This window comes from Procambarus clarkii, chromosome 41 (genome assembly GCF_040958095.1).
Source record: "Procambarus clarkii isolate CNS0578487 chromosome 41, FALCON_Pclarkii_2.0, whole genome shotgun sequence".
NCBI classification, from domain to species: Eukaryota; Metazoa; Arthropoda; class Malacostraca; order Decapoda; family Cambaridae; genus Procambarus; species Procambarus clarkii.
Window position 1 is genome coordinate 24,068,793 of NC_091190.1, and position 13,410 is coordinate 24,082,202.

Sequence of the window (13,410 nt, forward strand, 5' to 3'; positions counted from 1 at the left end):
GTAGGTCTGGACACTGGGGAGATACAGTAGGCCTGGACACTGGGGAGATACAGTAGGCCTGGACACTGGGGAGATACAATAAGCCTGGACACTGGGGGGATACAGTAGGCCTGGACACTGGGGAGATACAGTAGGCCTGGACACTGGGGAGATACAGTAGGCCTGGACACTGGGGAGATACAGTAGGCCTGGACACTGGGGAGATACAGTAGGCCTGGACACTGGGGAGATACAGTAGGCCTGGACACTGGGGAGATACAGTAGGCCTGGACACTGGGGGAGATACATTAAGACTGGACACTGGGGAGGTACCAGCAGCAAATATAGCTCCACTACACAAGGGAGGAGGCAATGTGTTGAATAAAAACTATGGACTACCCGCACTAACATCACACATAATTAAAGTTTGTGAAAAAGTGATATAAACTGTTTTCCTCAAAATAGTGACTTATAGAGCCCAGGGCAACCTGGATTTAGAGCGGGAAGATCATGCTTTTCGTGATTATTAATCCCAAAAACCAAAGACAAAATCCTCAAAACACTGAAAGAAAAACAAAATGAAGATGTTGTATACACAGACTTTACAAAGGCATTCGATAAATGTGACCATAGAGTGATAGCCTATAAAATAAGGCCCATAAGAATAACAGGTAAAGTAGGGCGACGTATCTTCAATTTCCTGTCCAACATGACGTCAGTATTTTCTCATAGATACATCATGTTTACACCAGGATACATATAGATACATAGGAGGAGATAGATACATAGATACACCAGGAGGCCTGGTCGACGACAGGGCCGCGGGGACACTAAGCCCCGGAAGCACCTCAAGGTAACCTCAAGGTATGTTATTTTGATGTCATTTCATCCCCAGTGTTACATGTCTGCTCGCTCCATAATTACTGGACGCCTTAATACTGTAACCATTTGGCGTCCTCTCTGCTTCACTTATCTTCATTGGTGACTTCTCTCCTGTGCTAATTCCTCGCCATTGTTACTCTTTCCGCCGCCTGCTTAATGAATGGGTGCTGATGAATACAGTGAGCGCTGGCAGCTCTATGCTCTTTTACGTCGCTGGTAAAATATGCTGTAAAACTCTATACTCTGTTTGCATGTGTCCCTTAAATGGCTTGATACTCTTGCATGTGTTGCTACACTTGCAGTCTAATGATGGTGGTTCCTGTTTATAGTTAGATATTAGCAGTTAATAACTAGCTGATAATATGGGCATGCTCCTAGATGTATTTACCAGTTTTACCTGTCGATGATTTCGAGAGTTGGTCTAGGCTAGGTCTGGGCTGGTGCCAAACCTGCACAAAGAAATAACACTACATGAGACCAGGAGGCATAGCAGGATGTGCAGAATACCCCCGTTGAAGAGCAGAGGTGCAACAGGTACTCTGAGAGAGGCTGACCCCTCACAGTGTTCAAGAGAGAACTTGATAAGTACCTGCAAAGGATATCTGATCAACCAGGCTGTGACTCATACGTCAGGCTGCGAGCAGCCGCGTCCAACAGCCTGGTTGACCTGTCCAGCAACGAGGAGGCCTGGTCGACGACCGGGCCGCGGGGACGCTAAGCCCCGGAAACACCTCGAGGTAACCAAGGTAGGCCTCCCTCTCCAAGGCTCAATGGTCTGCTTGTCTCCGTAGCCCAAAGGTCCACATAGCCACCAACAGCCAAGCTGATCCGTTGACCCCAGCCAAAACAAAGCCAAACTTGTCCAATTCTCTCTCTAAAGCTTCCACTGTTGTTTACCAATACTAACGTCAGAATTTGCAACTCGCCTAATTTAAGACTTTACGTGATTGCAACTGTTTTACTGGTCAAGTACAGTCCAGAAGCAGAGTCCCTGGGGGAGGGGCAAGCAATAGCGGCGGCTCTGTTCAAAAAGAGGCCTAAGAGTAATCATTCTACATCATCGCTACCTTTTTTTTAACATTAAACAAACGTAAACTAATCTTTCCTCGCTTTGCCTAACCTGATTAGACCTATATTTATTACAATTGTCCTAACCTGACCTCTCCTTACCTGACCTGTCCTTAATTGACCTGTCCTTAATTGACCTGTCTTGAAATGACATGACTTGACCTGACCTGATCTGACCTGATCTACTCTACCCTACCCTAAGATACCCTATCCTGCCCTGTCGTAACATACCTTGTCTTAACCGAACCGAAAAATGATGGGCTGGACAAATGATGGACTATCCGTAGAAAAGCGGGATTTTTGTGAGCCGCTACTTATAATACTTTGTAATGTGTAGGTTGGGACCACAACGTGAAAAATGGGACGTGTTAGTTGAGAGAGCGGGTTGCTGGATAACACAAATACACACAATAAAATAAATAATAAAATACTATTAATTAAATAATAAAATGATTAATAATAATAATAATAATAATAATAATAATAATAATTTTTGTATAAAATACAAGACAAATCTTCGACGTTGCTACAGCGTTCGAACAACTTGTAACGCCTTCTAACAAGTAGCAACAAGTATCTAGCAAGTTGTAACACCTTTCTAACAATACGTAACATCTTTGTAAGAAGTTGTAATAAGGTACAAGCGGGTAACAACAGGGACCGTTACGTTGTGTGTTTGCTGGGGGCTGACACCTTCAAGGAACCAGTTCTCTCTCTTTAGGGTTAAATGCTGGTGCAGGTTCATTGATCCATTCAAAGTTGGATTGGGTAAATATTGCCGGAACGAAGGTGAATGTATTCAAGAAAGAATTAAGAGCAAGTTCCTAGCCGACCAGGTTGTAGTGTATGAGTAGTGTAGTGTTCTGCGGGCCGCTCCAAGCAACAGCCTTTTAGATCAAGCTACCACAAGCCAAGCCTGGTCCCAGGCCGGGCTTGGAGAGTATTGGAACCCCAGAACCCACTCCAGGTATTGTTGACGTGGAAACCCAACAACCAACATTTCCCGAACTGATTCAGTTAAACTTCTAAATTATTGGAAAGGCACAAAAACACTCAAATTATATTTCATGGAACTCAGGTTTACGAGAAACTTGATAATATATATTACGTAAAAGCAAGAACTGGTAGTCGCATTCCTTCACGCTGAAAGAATTCCTTAGTGCGTGTGCAAACAACTCTACCGAAAAGTAGAGTTTGCAATAAATAATTTTAACAAGACAATTCTGTAAACATTGAGAGATCAAGGCTTTTCGACATCCTCTAAAACAAGACGAATCACCATCATGTATCTTTATAATTTTGTGTTAAAGAAGAAGCATGTTGAACCCTCCTAACGGTGCCTGATCAACTTTGGCTGCAGTTGCTAGGTGTGACTAGGAGAGTTGACACTCAACTTGGGGAGCCGATCAGAGATAGGATCAAATAGCACTTACCCAAAGAACAAGTACAAGCATGCTCTTGAAGCTCCAAGTTACCGGGGAGCGGGAGAGTTTGGGCAGTGATGCCCAGCTTACTCCTCCACGGATCGCTCAACGCTGAATGGATTTGGCTCATGTAAGAGTTGTTGTTGTTTATCCAAAGTGTTTATCAAGCTACCGACACTCTTGCCCAACACTGGTGGCCAACACCCGCCCAACACTGGTGGCCAACACCCGCCCAACACTGGTGGCCAACACCCGCCCAACACTGGTGGCCAACACCCGCCCAACACTGGTGGCCAACACCCGCCCAACACTGGTGGCCAACACCCGCCCAACACTGGTGGCCAACACCCGCCCAACACTGGTGGCCAACACCTGCCCAACACGAAAGAATTATCATGCCTTACTTTTAAAGAACATAATAAAGTTCTCCAAATGTACTCACTAGAAAGGAGACGAGAGAGATACCAAATAATATAAACATGGAAAATACTGGAGCGCCAGGTCCCAAATCAACACAGTAAAATAACAACGTACTGGAGTGAACGATATGGAAGAAAATGCAGAATAGAACCAGTGAAGAGCAGAGGTGCCATAGGCACAATCAGAGAACACTGTATAAACATCAGAGGTCCGCGGTTGTTCAACACCCTCCCAGCGAGCATAAGAAATATTGCCGGAACAACCGTGAACATCTTCAAGAGAAAACTAGATTGTTTTCTTCAAGGAGTGCCGGACCAACCGGGCTGTGGTGGGTATGTGGGCCTGCGGGCCGCTCCAAGCAACAGCCTGGTGGACCAAACTCTCACAAGTCAAGCCTGGCCTCGGGCCGGGCTTGGGGAGAAGAACTCCCAGAACCCCATCAACCAGTTACAATCCACGATGTTATTTATATTACTATGGTGATTTGTTATGTTATACTCTGGAGGATGTTATATATTTTACTATTGTGTGGGATGTTGTATATATTACTACGGGGGATGTTGTATATATTACTACGGGGGATGTTGTATACATTACTACGGGGGATGTTGTATACATTACTACGGGGGATGTTGTATACATTACTACGGGGGATGTTGTATACATTACTACGGGGGATGTTGTATATATTACTACGGGGGATGTTGTATATATTACTACGGGGGATGTTGTATATATTACTACGGGGGATGTTGTATATATTACTACGGGGGATGTATATATTACTACGGGGGATGTTGTATACATTACTACGGGGGATGTTGTATATATTACTACGGGGGATGTTGTATATATTACTACGGGGGATGTTGTATACATTACTACGGGGGATGTTGTATATATTACTACGGGGGATGTTGTATATATTACTACGGGGGATGTTGTATACATTACTACGGGGGATGTTGTATATATTACTACGGGGGATGTTGTATATATTACTACGGGGGATGTTGTATACATTACTACGGGGGATGTTGTATATATTACTACGGGGGATGTTGTATATATTACTACGGGGGATGTTGTATATATTACTACGGGAGATGTATATATTACTACGGGGGATGTTATATATATTACTACGGGGGATGTTGTATACATTACTGCGGGAGATGTTGTATATATTACTACGGGGGATGTTGTATATATTACTACGGGGGATGTATACATTACTACGGGGGATGTTATATATATTACTACGGGGGATGTTATATATATTACTACGGGGGATGTATACATTACTACGGGGGATGTTGTATACATTACTACGGGGGATGTATACATTACTACGGGGGATGTATATATTACTACGGGGGATGTTATATATATTACTACGGGGGATGTATACATTACTACGGGGGATGTATATATTACTACGGGGGATGTTGTATATATTACTACGGGGGATGTATACATTACTACGGGGGATGTTGTATATATTACTACGGGGGATGTATACATTACTACGGGGGATGTTGTATATATTACTACGGGGGATGTTGTATATATTACTACGGGGGATGTTGTATATATTACTGCGGGAGATGTTGTATATATTACTACGGGGGATGTTGTATATATTACTACGGGGGATGTATATATTACTACGGGGGATGTTGTATATATTACTACGGGGGATGTTGTATATATTACTACGGGGGATGTTGTATATATTACTGCGGGGGATGTTGTATATATTACTACGGGGGATGTTGTATATATTACTACGGGGGATGTTGTATATATTACTACGGGGGATGTTGTATATATTACTACGGGGGATGTATATATTACTACGGGGGATGTTATATATATTACTACGGGGGATACCTTGAGGCTACCTTGAGGTGCTTCCGGGGCTTAGTGTCCCCGCGGCCCGGTCGTCGACCAGGCCTCCTGGTTGCTGGACTGATCAACCAGGCTGTTAGACGCGGCTGCTCGCAGCCTGACGTATGAGTCACAGCCTGGTTGATCAGGTATCCTTTGGAGGTGCTTATCCAGTTCTCTTTTGAACACTGTGAGGGGTTTGCCAGTTATGCCCCTTATGTGTAGTGGAAGCGTGTTGAACAGTCTCGGGCCTCTGATGTTGATAGAGTTCTCTCTCAAGAGTACCTGTTGCACCTCTGCTTTTCAACGGGGGTATTCTGCACTTCCTGCCATGTCTCCTGGTCTCATGTGGTGTTATTTCTGTGTGCAGGTTTGGCACCAGCCCCTCTACTATTTTCCACGTGTAAATTATTATGTATCTCTCCCGCCTGCGCTCAAGGGAGTACAGATTTAGGCTCTTTAGTCGGTCCCAGTAATTTAGATGTTTTACTGAGTGGATTCTAGCAGTAAAGGATCTCTGCACGCTCTCTAGGTCAGCAATGTTGTATATATTACTACGGGGGATGTTGTATATATTACTACGGGGGATGTTGTATATATTACTACGGGGGATGTTGTATATATTACTACGGGGGATGTTGTATATATTACTACGGGGATGTTTTAAGTTTTACTCATCAATATTTGTAAGAGGGTGTGTAATATGTTCGTTTCTAAAAATGCTAATATATTTTTCTCCCTTTTTTCAGGTAAGAGAGCAGCTGTGTGGTGGAGTAGTGAGACACGCACCAGCTGTGTGGTGGAGTAGTGAGACACGCACCAGCTGTGTGGTGGAGTAGTGAGACACGCACCAGCTGTGTGGTGGAGTAGTGAGACACGCACCAGCTGTGTGGTGGAGTAGTGAGACACGCACCACCTGTGTGGTGGAGTTGTGAGACACGCACCAGCTGTGTGGTGGAGTAGTGAGACACGCATCACCTGTGTGGTGGAGTAGTGATGTAATATCTGGTACGCACTCCGCTGCTACCTCTGGTAATACCGGATGGCCCACCGATCTTGTACGATGTTAACACTCCGTCCGGCACACGAGGACCTAAACGATTAATCAATATATATATATATATATATATATATATATATATATATATATATATATATATATATATATATATCTAGAGAGAGAGAGCGCGTATGAGGGAGAGGGAGAGCAAGAAACTACTGAGAGAGAGGGAGAACCGAGGGAGGGAGAGTGAGACGAATGAGGGAGAACGAGATTAATATTAGTTGCTACAGCCTTCGTTTGAGTTACCAAGTAACGCTGCCACCACCCTGAGTTACCAGACAGGGCACCGGAGTGAGATTCGTAGGACTTGTAGATTGTGCAATCCTACCAGGATAGGTGTAAGGGACAATTGAATGGTGTGAGAATCCTGGCCTGTCACTCGAATAATCCTGACCACTTGAGGGAACTATAAAGTACACAAGAATAAGGCGGGACTCACCCAGTACTAACACCTCAACATGGGACGGACGGGGGGGGGGGGGGATACTGGTAATTAAGGACACTATGTCACTAGGGCAAAGGGGGCGGTAGGCCCCAAGAATCATACAAAATCCAGGAGAGGCAAAGATAGCAAAGGCCATCAGTGAAATAGAGAGAAATCCGAAATATTTTTCTCAAATGCAAAATCAAGATAAAAAAAACACATCCAGTATCGGGCCCCTGCGAAAGGGAGATGGAACTTTCACCGATGACAACAAAGAAATGAGCGAGTTAATAAGGAAGCAGTACGACTCTGTTTTCAGCGAGCCACTAAAGATTGATAATCCAAATGAATTTTTCATGGATATGATACCACCATCAGATCATATATCAGACGTCACCCTATCCCTACTGGATTTTGAGAACGCCATAATCAGAATGTCTATGCACTCTAAACCAGGCCCTGATTCTTGGAACTCTATATTCATCAAGAACTGTAAAAAACCACTATCGCAGGCCCTTCACATTCTGTGGAGACAAAGCCTAGATACTGGCGTTATCCCTGACATGCTAAAAACAGCAGAGATAGCACCACTCCATAAAGGAGGAAATAAGGCAGGGACAAAAAATTACAGACCGATAGCACTAACATCGCACATCTTAAAAATCTTTAAGAGAGTGCTGAGAAGTAAGATCACAAAATACATGGAATCACAGCATCTCCATAACCCCTGACAACATGGTGTCAGAACAGGGCGCTCTTGCCTGTCGCAGTTGCTGGACCACTATGATATGGCATTAGATGCTATGGAAGACAGACAAAACGCTGATGTAATTTACACAGATTTCGCAAAAGCATTTGACAAATGTGACCATGATGTTATTGCACATAAAATGCGTTCAAATGGAATTACCGGGAAAATAGGCAGATGGATCTACAATTTTCTGACTGACAGAACCCAATGTGTAATAGTCAACAAAATAAAATCCGGACCATCAACCGTGAAGAGCTCAGTCCCCCAGGGTACTGTGCTTGCTCCAGTACTTTTTCTCATCCTCATATCGGACATAGACAAGGACACAATCTATGGTACTGTATCATCCTTTGCAGATGACACTAAGATTTTTATGAGAGTAGACAACATAGGGGACACGGCGAACCTCCAGTCAGATGTTGATCAGGTCTTTCTATGGGCTATAGAAAATAATATGGTGTTTAACGAAGATAAGTTCCAGCTCATGCGCTACGGAAAAAATGAAAATATAAAAACGGAAACCACGTACAAAACTCAGGCAAATCATAACATAGAACGAAAAGGCAATGTAAAGGATCTGGGTGTACTCATGTCGGAAGACCTTACCTTTAAAGAACACAATAAAGTAGCCGTCACAACTGCAAAAAAATGACAGGTTGGATAACAAGAACCTTTCACACTAGAGATGCTATACCGATGATGATACTTTTCAAAACGCTACCCTGGAAACACAAACCGAAACTGTCTCTATTTTCCGCTTGTTACAACTTATAATCGAGTTGTTACATCTTGGCTTAACGTGTTTATGACGTACTAGAACGTTGTTGCAACTTGCTATATTAGTTGTTATAAATGGTTAGGAGGTGTTAAAACTTGTTCGAACGTTGTACCAACGTCATAGTTTCGGTGTGTGCTTGGCGGGTAGTGCTCTCTTGTGTAGAGTACTGCTGCACAATGACAGCCCCTTTCAAAGCTGGAAACAGCTTTGTTCAAGTGTATTCAAGAGAGAACTGGATAAACACCTCCAAGGGATACCTGATCAACCAGGCTGTGATTCGTACGTCAGGCTGCGAGCAGCCGCGGCCAACGGCTTGCTTGACCAGTCCAGCAATGAGGAGGCCTGGTCAATGACCAGACCGCTGGGACGCTAAGCCCCGAAACCATCTCAAGGTAACCTCAAGGTAGGTAAGGTGAGGAGCGTGGTGGAGAGGGGTGTGGTGGTGAGAGGGGTACCAGTAGCGCGAGCGCTCAGTGTAATATGGAGAAAGAGCCTGGATACAGGGGAGATACCAGCATCACTTACCTCAGCAGATATAGCTCCGTTGCACAAGGGGGTAGTAAAGCTTTGCCAAAAAATTATATATAGGCCAGTTGCACTAACATCACACACAAAAGTTTTTGAAAGAGTGATTAGGAATCAAATTTCTAGTTTTATGGAAAATAATGAACTACACAACCCACGACAACATGGATTTAGAGCGGGAAGATCCTGTCTGTCACAGTTACTCAACCACTATGACAAAATCACATAAGCCCTAGAAGAAAAGTAAAATGAAGATGTTGTATACACAGACTTTGCAAAGGCATTCGACAAATGTGACCATGGCGTGATAGTACACAAAATGAGGTCAATGGGAATAACTGGTGAAGTAGGACGCTGGATACTTAATTTCCTGTCAAACAGAACACAGAAGGTATCAAGCAGGTACCTGCTTCATACCTGGTTGATGGGGTTCTGGGAGTTCTTCTACTCCCCAAGTCCGGCCCGAGGCCAGGCTTGACTTGTAAGAGTTTGGTCCACCAGGCTGTTGCTTGGAGCGGCCCGCAGGCCCACACACCCACCACAGCCCGGTTGGTCCAAAACTCCTTGAAGAAAACTATCTAGTTTTCTCTTGAAGATGTCCACGGTCGAGAGGGGGCGTGTTGTGGAGAGAGCCATATGTCCACGGAAATTTGCGTGATGATGACTTGTATTCCAGTCTTGTGGATATCTCTCTCCCCCTCTGTAATCCTGCAGAGGTTCTACCTGATTGATGAAGATTAAGCCACCAAAGAGGTGGCACGGGTATGACTAGTCTATAAGGGGTTCTATCTGCCTGCTCGTTTCTCTTATATTTTCTACTGTTTCCGCCTGCCTCTAAAAAAAATCCAGTAATATCATATGGTAGGGTGTGGTGGAGAGAGGGGTGTGGTGGAGAGAGGGGGGTGGGGTGGATAGAGGGGGTGTGGTGGATAGAGGGGGTGTGGTGGAGAGAGGGGTGTGGTGGTGGTGAGAGGTGTGGTGGTGAGCGATGTGGTGGTGAGCGGTGTGGTGTTGAGGACAGTGAGTGGTTAGCAGTGTGGTGGTGAGCGGAGTGGTGGTGAGCGGTGTGGTGGAGAGAGCGGGCCCCAGCAACTCATCCCGCGTGCCCTGGGCCCCAACACTCCCCAAGTTTTGATTACATCGGGACCTCGTGAATGTCAATGATGTCTCCTTGGGGTGTCAATTCTCCACACCCTGGTTGGTGAGGGGCGGCATGGCTAGTCGACCCGAGGTGAGGCATGGCTAGTCGACCCGAGGTGAGGCATGGCTAGTCGACTCGAGGTGAGGCATGGCTAGTCGACCCGAGGTGAGGCATGGCTAGTCGACCCGAGGTGAGGCATGGCTAGTCGACCCGAGGTGAGGGATGGCTAGTCGACCCGAGGTGAGGCATGGCTAGTCGACCCGAGGTGAGGGATGGCTAGTCGACCCGAGGTGAGGCATGGCTAGTCGACCCGAGGTGAGGGATGGCTCTTCTTTTTTATGTTCACTGTGTATTGTTGATTTGTAAAATAATTTTATTGGAGGTGTAAAAATGAACTTTGGAGAGTTAATTGTACAATTACCATCGACAGTGAAGAAAAACGTAAGCAATATCGAAAAGATTCGTGTTAGAATCACTACTCTTACACTTTCTGTCACATTCAACATCATATGTTTACAAGAAAGACAGCTATCAAAATACACTAGTATATATATATATATATATATGTGAGAAAGCTGCATGAACGCGCAAGCCATATATCACTAAGAACTCTTTGACCCGGCCAGGATTCGAACCCATGCCGTCCAGGATCACCCCTAAACGTACACAGTACCGTGACCACCGCACCAATGATAGACGATCATTGGTGCGGTGGTCACGGTACTGTGTACGTTTAGGGGTGATCCTGGACGGCATGGGTTCGAATCCTGGCCGGGTCAAAGAGTTCTTAGTGATATATATATATATATATATATATATATATATATATATATATATATATATATATATATATATATATATATATATATATATTAGTATTAGTATATTTTGGTAGTAGTCTTTTCTGTAGACATATATTATTAAATATGACCGAAAAAGTAAGATTAATAATTCTAACACGAATTTTCTCGATCTTTTTTATGTTTCTTTTCACTGTCGATAGTAATTGAAAAATCAATCATCTTAGATTATTACATAAACAATTTCATCTATCCTTCACACCTTATAGTTACAGTCTCAGCTAGTTACAGAGAAAGTGCTATTTCAAGAGCTATACATTTACCGTAAGTCATCATACATTAATGGTAGGTCTTATCGCTAATACATAATAGTTTGACCAATGGAGATAGTCATAGGGGAGCTTCTGCGTTTTGGGCAGGTCCTTAATCCTATGTTCCCGGAATACGACCCGCCAAATCGTTTAACAATGAGGTACCCATTTTACTGTTGCGTAAACACAGGCTACAGTTAAGGATTGACGAGCAGTAAATCCTCCCCGGCCAGGATACGAACCCAGGGCAAAGCGCTTGTGAAAATCCTGGCGAGTGTCTTACCACTACACCACGGGGACACTTTTGTAATGTTATTCAAATGTTATTTTAATGCTATTTAATGATATACAATGAGCAGTATACCTATAATTATTTTTTTTTGGGTCCATAATTGATCACAGTGTTTTCGGAGGTCGCACCAGCAATAATCACGTGACTGGGAAGTTGAGAACTATCCTCCCCGTCTACTGGTGGCATGATCCATGAAGCGTTTTGCTAGATTGTAAAAATTCTAGATTGTCTTAAAAAAATTCTGAGTTTTGTTAATTATGAAGTCAGTTTCATAAAGTTTACATATATATATATATATATATATATATATATATATATATATATATATATATATATATATATATATATATGTTCTTCGTACATAGCTCTATAACTATGAAAGAGCAAATTTTTATTTTGTATTACAGATTTCCAAATTGCCGTTTTCGAATAGAACGATGAATCTCACTCAATAATTTTGTCACCAACTGTACGGTTTACGTAATATTTTCTTTTAGAATATTACTTTAAATACAATTCTACGGATTAAATTCAATGTTTTAAATGTCGGTTAATGACTTTATACTCTTGAAGGGTTGATTGATTGATGAAGATTAAGCCACCCAAAAGGTGGCACGGGCATGAATAGCCCGTAAGTGGTGGCCTTTTTGAGCCATCACCAGTATCAATAGATGCTACTGGAGATGTGTGGAGGTGCGACTGCACCCTGCGTGACGGGAGATGTCTCCCGGTGGAGGTGCGACTGCGCCCTGCGTGACGGGAGATGTCTCCCGGTGGAGGTGCGACTGCGCCCTGCGTGACGGGAGATGTCTCCCGGTGGAGGTGCGACTGCGCCCTGCGTCACGGGAGATGTCTCCCGCTGGAGGTGCGACTGCGCCCTGCGTCACGGGAGATGTCTCCCGCTGGAGGTGCGACTGCGCCCTGCGTCACGGGAGATGTCTCCCGCTGGAGGTGCGACTGCGCCCTGCGTCACGGGAGATGTCTCCCGCTGGAGGTGCGACTGCGCCCTGCGTCACGGGAGATGTCTCCCGCTGGAGGTGCGACTGCGCCCTGCGTCACGGGAGATGTCTCCCGCTGGAGGTGCGACTGCGCCCTGCGTCACGGGAGATGTCTCCCGGTGGAGGTGCGACTGCGCCCTGCGTCACGGGAGATGTCTCCCGGTGGAGGTGCGACTGCGCCCTGCGTGACGGGAGATGTCTCCCGGTGGAGGTGCGCCTGCGCCCTGCGTCACGGGAGATGTCTCCCGGTGGAGGTGCGACTGCGCCCTGCGTCACGGGAGATGTCTCCCGGTGGAGGTGCGACTGCGCCCTGCGTGACGGGAGATGTCTCCCGGTGGAGGTGCGACTGCGCCCTGCGTGACGGAGATGTCTCCCGGTGGAGGTGCGACTGCACCCTGCGTGACGGGAGATGTCTCCCGGTGGAGGTGCGACTGCGCCCTGCGTCACGGAGATGTCTCCCGGTGGAGGTGCGACTGCGCCCTGCGTCACGGAGATGTCTCCCGGTGGAGGTGCGACTGCGCCCTGCGTCACGGGAGATGTCTCCCGGTGGAGGTGCGACTGCGCCCTGCGTCACGGGAGATGTCTCCCGGTGGAGGTGCGACTGCGCCCTGCGTGACGGAGATGTCTCCCGGTGGAGGTGCGACTGTGCCCTGCGTGACGGAGA